Below are 8,901 nucleotides of genomic sequence, written 5' to 3'. Positions count from 1 at the left end.
TCAAAACAGGACATAATTAAAAAAAAAAAGGAAACCTCTCCTGCTTAGGAGAGTTCCCAATAAAGACAGAGGTGGCAGCAGAGAGCACTGTGTCAGACTAGAAAGAATACACCACTTCCTGCAGGACATACAGCAGCTGATAAGTACTGGAAGTCTTAAGATTTGTTAAATAGAAGTCAATTACATATCTTTTTTATACATTTATTTCCTCCGGAGTTCCCCTTTATTTAGAAGAGGTACTCTGAAGAGAAAAAAAAAAAAAAAAAAAAAAAGATTTGTTGATTTGTATTTTTTAATATTAACCCACAGTCCTATTTTTCTATTTTCTTGTGTGCAACAAAACCAATAAAAAAAAAAAATCACTCGGAAATCTATGGATACCGTAGACATTTACTTTAATAAGTGCAAAATACCAAAGCACGGAACAAATAAAGTACATGATGATGTATCAACAATACTAGACTAGTAGCAAAACTGGACACAATAGAGGTGTACGACTTATGAAGAGTGTTCTTCTGGGTTAAAGAAGCATTTTGCTGTTTTCGTGCACATATATTCACCCGGGCTGATCGTGTTTCTGGGGTTATTCAGCTGGAGAGCCAAGGTTCCCTACCCATATGTTAGAGCATTGGAATAACACTGCACAGTGGAACCACAATCAGACCCAGTGAGTATAAGTGCTAGTTTGCTGCCAGGGCCCTAATAATAATAATAAAAACAGCAGACTGCTTCTTTGTGTTTTTTGTTTTTTAAAATTTCTATGACATAAGTTATGGTTACTCAATAACGATTATAGCTTATTACACTGTTTTCAAAGGCGCCATGTTTCTTTTCCAAATGGAAAAATAGTTAAGACACAGTCACGGGGACAAAAGTGCAATGTAAAATTCTCTCCGAAAAGCTGAGTTCTCGCTGCGGAGTTAGGAGACATCATTGCTTTGCGATTTTGTTTATGTTGTTTACTTTTTTCTTCTGAAATTTCTCGATAGCTGAAAGAACATTCTTGGATGTTGCATTAGCACAAATTTCTTTGTCATTCTTGAGTTTGACACTAAAAATAAACGAGAATATGGAGAAAGATCTTTAGAAAGGTGATCATTATCCAAAGAGAAACGACAGAGCTATGTGATGCTATTATAGAGTTGTACAACTGCCCCAACTTAATGGCACAACAAAGTAAGAATATGTATATAATGGGGGAGATTTATCAAACATGGTGTAAAGTGAAACTGTCCCAGTTGCCCCTAGCAACCAATCAGATTCCACTTTTCATTCATAACAGACTCTTTGGAAAATGAAAGGTGGAATCTGATTGGTTGCTAGGGGCAACTGAGACAGTTTCACTTTACACCATTTTTGATAAATCTCCCCCTATATGTTTATAATAAAGTGATCCACCTGAATATCATCTGTGGATAGAGCTTATAGTTCTCTCTGCTACATAGGATCATACAGTATTATTGTACAATTAAAAGAGCCCTTGTCTTTCAGCACAGCAGGCGTATGAGAACGTCACTGTAATGTACCAGTGGAAATTTGTGAGTACAAGGATATGTTCATATGTTTGTTGTGGACTTTAGTTGTGCATTTTGCGCCGGAAATACGCAATATGTTTACAGGCCAGTGCTTGTAAATGGGGTTTTGCAAAAGTCTATTGACACATGTAGATATCGTAGGAAATTCTCTGTGGAGCTAGGCTGGCTTCACACTACGTTTTTTTCAATCTGTTTCTTTCATCCGTTTTTTTCAAAGTTTTTTTCCCGTTTCTCCATTGACTTCCATTATAATAAAAGACGGATCAAAATGGATCCGTTTTTTTTTTTAACGCACACAAAAATAAGGGTAGACTACTTTTTTGTGTCCGTTAAAAAAACATCTTTGATCGTTTTTTTTATCATGGAAGTCAAAGGAAAAACGGATCAAAACGGATGCACACAAATGCATCCATTTTTTTCATCCGTTTTTTTTGTAAAAAAAAGAAGAAAACGGATTGCAAAAACGTAGTGTGAACCCTGCCTAACTGTAGATTTCTCAAAAACCATGGTAGATAACATTCTTAATGTCTTCAGCATATAGATCCTACTCACATAAATGCCTTGAGTGTGCACGCTGTGTCATCAGTCTGGATGTAACTTTTTATGTTTGCACTGTTCAGGTTGTCGTTTGCTGATTTACAGCATTGGGCGGTTCTGCTTTTCTTAACTAAAATAGGAGAGACAAGTAGATAGAAATAGAACATGTAAGGTTAAAAGCGTCATAAATAACGTAAGTTGGAGATAGCCAATAGTGACAATACGGTCATGTACTTTCTACATTCTACAAAGTTAATAGTATTTTGTTGGATTTTCAGTGATAAAGCTGGTGTCACACACACAGTGTTCTGGGGCAAAAACATAACTGCAACATTTGATGCAGTTTTTGGTGGTCTTCCAGCCCTCCCTGAAAACAAATTTGTCAGTTCTGGCTTATTCAGGGTTATTTATGATGGACAGACTAAGGGCCCTATTACATGCAGCGATAGTCGGCTAAAACAGGCCAATTCGGTTGATTATCGCTCCGTGTAATAGAGAGAACACTCAGGCAAAACGATCATCGGCTGATTTTTTCTTTAGGTCCAGGCTCAAAGTCATCAGGCCTCGGGCACACATCGCTATGTGTAATAGCAATGCACGGCCAACGGCTGATGATTGTAGTATAAAATAGTGAAGTATTAACTTACCTTACCACGTCCCCTGGAGTCCTTTGCCTTCCCTGGTCTGTTCCGTTCTGCCTCCTGCTCCATTCTGCTCTGGTTTCTGTAGAGACCAGAACAGAAGGCAAAGCTGCAGAGATCAGAGAAGGCCCTAGGACATCGTGGAACATGGTAAGGTATGTTAATACTTTATTATTTTAAACTAAAGGCAAGGTCTGCACAGACATCGCTAACAAATATCTCTGCAGCCCTTACTGCATGATAGTCGGCCCGTCTAATTGCTCAGTATGATCATGCCGTGTAATAGGACCCTTAAGCCCAGTGTAAGTGCTAAACTAGGAGATTGGCACTCGATTTACACAGCCGAATAATTGTGCAGCCCTTCACAGATTTCTCATTAGGAGTCACCTAGGAACATATACTATATTTAAACAACAAACCAATGAAAACGCGAGAGAATTTCAGCCACAGTAGTTTACAGCAACACGCTTTACTGTATTCTTGTAAGATAATAGTTGCTTTACTATACACCAGTTTGTGAATATACTGCTGAGACCAAACCAAGAAAACAAAAAAATCTTTAGAAAGACACAAAGACACGCTGCCTTGTAGTTTGACCAATACATCTCTTAGCAGGAAGTTAGCCTTCCTTTTACAAAGGAATATTTTTAGCTTGACACCAGCAAACTAGAATGAAGAACTGTATAAAACTGAGCATTTCATCAGTCACGCTGCTTGCTAGCAGGGCTATTCACAGCAGAAACAGCAGTATATCTGTTCTATATAGCGCCATGGAAAAAGGTTACACAAGTGGGCAGTCTGAGCAAAAAATGCTAAAAAAAAAATAAAAAAATCTATACTCATCTGCTTTGACCCCCCCTCCTCTTTGGTTCCATTCATCTGACAGTGCTCAATCCCTGGTGCTTAACACTTTTACCTCTTGACACAAGGAAGTGTTCAGCCAATCACAGGCCAAAGCAGTGACCCTTCCTCAGCCAATGATCAACCCAGTGGGCATTGCATATTATACAGTATATTAAATAGGGAATATATAAATGAAAAGTGGCAGATTTGGATAGTTCTTATAAACATATAATAAATAGATGCATATTATTGTTCAGAAATTAAAATATTTTCCTAAAAATAAAACAACAAAACAAAGCCAGCAAACATGAATAAATAAATAAAAATAAACATAAAATACATAAAAATAAACAAAATATTTTCCTAAAAATTAAAACAACAAAACTTAGACAGCAAAAAATAAAAGAAACATAAGAGTGCATTGCACAGTCTGCTTGTTGGAATACTTACAGATTGAAATTGAAGTGACTTGCAGGACTAGAGTCACGAGGACGATCAGACAGAGGGCTCTCATGATGAATTCTCTTCTTGAGGCTTTGTCTTTGTGGATACATTCTGCTAGAGCTCTCCAGGTTTTATACTATTCATTAAGGTGTGGGATGTTTACAATGGAATTTTTGACATATTAAACCCCCATTGTAAGGACTGTAGGAGGAACCTATATTTAAATGTGAAAGTCCCCTCATACGTAGGCAAAACTGATATTTTAAACAGGAAGTAGGATCATTGATTGGACCCACAGGAAGTAGGTCTGGAATATTGTTACATCACAGGTTTATGTATAGTAAAAATATTAACACGTTTGTCTTTCCTGCCACAGGAAGTGTAAGAGACACTAATAGTTCACTTTCCTAATAGATTTGACATCTTAAAGAAACAAATGAAATTGCTGACTGTATTGACTGCAAAAAAATTAAACACTTTGCTGGTCAGTATAGAAATGCAAGAACTTAACATGAATTTGCTCTATACTGATCACTTACTACATATCATTTTAATTTGTTATTAGATACTAGTAAATAGTTAGTTATGGATTGCTATAACCTCTTTCATGTGGCTACTGGTTACCCAACTCAATCTGAACAATTGTCCATTTCCCAGTACAACAGCATTATGGGGAAAGTCAACAAAGGTGTGTTATATTATATGATCACTTTCTGTTATATTTTTATGCACACATGCATTTGGCTGGTAGACTTATATTGTCAAAGCACAGGTACAAAGCAGCAGTTACTACTCTGTGAGCACTGGTCCAAGTAATATTACTCTTCTTCCAGGGGCATAACTACCACTGTAGCAGCCATAGCGGCTGCTATGGGGCCCACCACATCAGGGGGCCCATCCCTGTAATAATCCTGGCCTCCTAAACTGCCATCATACTACCAAGGTAGATGTCTACCTTGAGGGACACCATGTACTGGGGGGGGGGGGGGTAGGTTGCAGGATAATAGGGGAGGACACATTTTTGGGGGGACACTATCTACGGGGGGATATGAGGTAAGACGCCTACCATGGGGGACACTAGGGGAGATGTCTGCCGTGTGGGCAGTGGCGGCCTTTGGCACCAAGCACCCCAAGCAATCGCTTGGGGCCCCCAACATCCAGGGGGGCCCCCACGCCCCGCTCTTGTGCTCAAGACCGCTGGACAGAGTCGCTGCCCCACTCGCTGCTGCCATTTGAACTGTAACTATGAGCACTCGTAATGAGCGCTTATAGTTACATGCAGCAGTAGTGATAGGGCGGGAGACATTGGCTCCCTTCCTGTCAGTCACTCTTGTGGCCACAGGAAGGGTTTTCCCTGCGGTCACAAGTGGCAGCTTTGTCCTTGTGGTGCCGGCGCTCCAGTGACATCACTGGAGCATCGGCACCAGGACAAGGGGCGCAAGAGTGAAGATAAGAGGAGACGCCCGGACCCAGGTGAGTTAAGTGTTTGTTTTATTGTGTTATATACACTATATGGAAGGGGGAGCACACAGGGGTCTGTTTAACTGGGGGAGCGCACATCGGGGGTCTATATAAATGGGGGGAGCACACAGGGGGGCTATATAACAGGGGGAGCACACAGGGGGGCTATAGACTACTGGGGCTTCACAGAGGGGTCTATATACTACTGGGGGCAGCACACAGGGGGTCTATATACTACTTGGGGCAGCAGAATGGGGTCACAGGAGGTCTATTTCCAAGTGGGGGAGCAAACAGTGGGGCTATATACTACTGGGGGAGCACACAGGGGTCTATATACTACTGGTGGGGCACACAGGGGGTCTATATACTACTGGGGTAACATACAGGGGGTCTATATACTACTTGTGAGGCACACAGGTGGTCTATATATAACTGGGGGAGCACACAGGGGTCTATACTACTGGGGCAGCACACAAGGGGTCTATATAATACTGGTGGGGCACACAGGGGGTCTATATACTACTGGGGGAACCACACAGGGTTTATATACTACTGGAGGAGCAAACAGGGGGCCTATATACTAGTGGGGGAACACACAGGGGGTATTTACAACTGGGGGCAGCACACAGGAGGTCTATATACTTCTGGGGGAGCACATGGGGGGCTATATATAACTGGGGGAACACACAGGGGTCTATATACTACTGGGGGAAGCAAACAAGGGGTATATACTACTGGGGCAGGACACAAGGGGTATATACTATTGGGGGCAGCATACAAGGAGTATATATTACTGGCGGTAACGCACAAGGGGTATATACTATTGGGGGCAGCACACAAGGAGTATATATTACTGGCGGTAGCGCACAAGGGGTATATATTACTGGGGGCAACACACAGCGGTCTATTGTTTTGGAACGCGTGTCGAGGGGGGGGGGGCCTGACATAACTTCGCTTGGGGCCCCAGAAATGCCAAGACCGCCCCTGCGTGTGGGGCACTATCTTTTGGGGGGGATTCCAGGGAAGATGCCTAACATATGCTATCTATTGGGGGAGGGCTAACAAACAGGGGATTACCTACATTGGGATGGAGGAGAGAAGGGGGCCTACTTAAAAGTTTGCTATAGGGCCCAGCCTTTTCTGGTTACGCCCCTCTTCGTTGTCCTCTTCTTGTTCTTAGTAGTACATGCTATATAGTAATTCTCCTTTAACCGGCTGATGTTCAGGTGTGTCTAGTATTGGTACCTGTAAAGCATTAGTATGTGAGCTCTAATCTGAGGTGCTGTTAATATTTGGTTACTAAGGCTGGTTACTCTATTGAACTTATCCACTGCAGTCGAGATAACTTTTGGATTTGCTTTCCTTGGGAAGACCTCATGAGAGCCAGTTTCATCATAGCTATAGATGAGCGAAGCCAATTCGTTTCATTTTGCGAAGCCAATTCACAGCGATTAGAGATGAGCGAACCTCAAGCATGCTTAAGTCCATCCGAACCCGAACGTTCAGTATTTGATTAGCGGTGGCTGCTGAAGTTGGATAAAGCTCTAAGGTTGTCTGGAAAACATGGATACAGCCAATGACTATATCCATGTTTTACACATAGCCTTAGGGCTTTATCCAACTTCAGCAGCCACCGCTAATCAAATGCCGAACGTTCTGGTTCAGATGAACTTGAGCATGCTTGAGGTTCACTCATCTCTAACAGTGATTCGTTAACAAATCCACTAAACATGGTGGCCGCAATGGCTTACATTACTGCCACCCGGGAACAAAGCATTATCCATAATCTCTAGCGTCTGTCCAATCACCTGCAAGCCCCACTGTGATGTCAGCATCTCACCCTCTATATAAGGTGATTGGCTTCCTGGAGGCGGCCAGTCGGCTGTATATAGTGGAGAGCAGGTTTAAGCAGGCAGTTAGAGCAGGGAGAGAAATTACAGAGAGAGATAGGGACATAGAGGAGAGGAGGGTGGATTGTGGGTTGATTTTGGGTGCTTTTCTGTGGGAGTTGTTAAGCCAGTATCCAGTTTACCAAGTAACTGGGTGCCTGTTGTGCATTAATCCAAGTCACTGGGAGCAGTGAAGACAAAGTCCATAATATTAATTTACTGGGCGCATCAAACAATAGTGTGTTACACCAATTCACTGAGATCAGTGAAGACAGTGTCCACCTTTATAACTGACTGGTCGCTGTAAGCAGATTTACAGCTCAGTTACCAATGTCTCCTGCTGTCCTGAGAAAAAATTGATACTATGTTGCTGATTCACCAAGGTTCTCTGCTGTCCATGGCCATAATTGAATGATTGACTGGCTGATTGACATTTTTTTAAAATTGTCATTTTCCAATTTTTGACACTAACAACATCAGTTGGAAAAAAAAAATGCTACTCTGTATTAGTCCCACTATTGTAGCTACTATAGTTTGGTTGTTTTAACCCCTTCAGGACTGGACTAATTTTTTTTTGCGCTTTTGTTCTTTCCTCCTCGCGTTTAAAAGGCCATAGCGTTTGCATTTTTTCACTTATAGACCCACATAAGCCCTTATTTTTTGCGCCACTAATTGTACTTTGCAATGGCAGGCTTAACCTTAAAGTACACTGCAAAACCAGAAAAAAATTAAATGTGTAAATGTGTTAAATAAAAATTAAAACCTTTTTAATAAATTAATGTTCCTTCAAAATCGCTCTATTACCATGCTTATAGCGCTTTTATCCTTTGGTCTATGGGTCTGTGTGAGGTGTCATTTTTTGCGCCATGATCTGTTCTTTATATCGGTACCTTGATTATGCATGTGTGACTTTTTGATCGCTTTTTATTACAATTTTTCTGGATTTGATGCAACCAAAAATGCGCAATTTTGCACTTTGGATTTTTTTTACATTTACTCAGTTTACCATGAGAGATCGAAAATGTGATAATTAGAGATGAGCGAACCGGGTTCGAGTCCATCCAAACTCGAATGGTCGACATTTGATTAGCGGGGGCTGCTGAACTTGGATAAAGCTCTAAGGTTGTCTGGAAAACGTGGATACAGCCAATGACTATATCCATGTTTTCCATATAGCCTTAGGGCTTTATCCAACTTCAGCAGCCACCGCTAATCAAATGCCGAAAGTTCGGGTTCGGATCGACTCGAGCATGCTCGATGTTCGTTCATCTCTAGTGATAATTTATTAGTTCGGGCGATTACGCACGCGGCGATAGCAAACATGTTTATTTAATTATATTTATAAAGTGGGAAAAGGGGGTGATTCAAACTTTTATTAGGGGAGGGGATTTTTTATTAATAATAAAACATATATATATTTTTTACACTTATACTAGAAGCCCCCCTGGGGGACTTCTACTATATGCACACTGATCTCTCATAGAGATCTATGCAGTATAATAATTGCTCCTCCGGCCCCGGCCCAGGTCAGACGCGGGGATCAGCTTTGAC

General features: G+C 41.3%; 1 long non-coding RNA gene across 1 annotated transcript; it reads right to left on the bottom strand.

Moving 5' to 3' along the window:
• Positions 1–728: 728 nt before the first annotated feature.
• On the bottom strand, positions 729–4,089 carry LOC138792997 (uncharacterized). Its single transcript, XR_011363197.1, has 3 exons — positions 4,007–4,089; positions 2,088–2,202; positions 729–1,051 (listed from the first exon to the last, which is right to left on the bottom strand). It is a non-coding gene; the product is annotated as an uncharacterized lncRNA (long non-coding RNA).
• Between the last annotated feature and the right edge of the window lie 4,812 nt (positions 4,090–8,901).

This window comes from Dendropsophus ebraccatus, chromosome 5, assembly GCF_027789765.1.
Source record: "Dendropsophus ebraccatus isolate aDenEbr1 chromosome 5, aDenEbr1.pat, whole genome shotgun sequence".
Classification (NCBI taxonomy): Eukaryota; Metazoa; Chordata; class Amphibia; order Anura; family Hylidae; genus Dendropsophus; species Dendropsophus ebraccatus.
The sequence above is the reverse complement of the archived record's forward strand: the minus strand, read 5'-3'. Positions and strand labels throughout refer to the sequence as shown.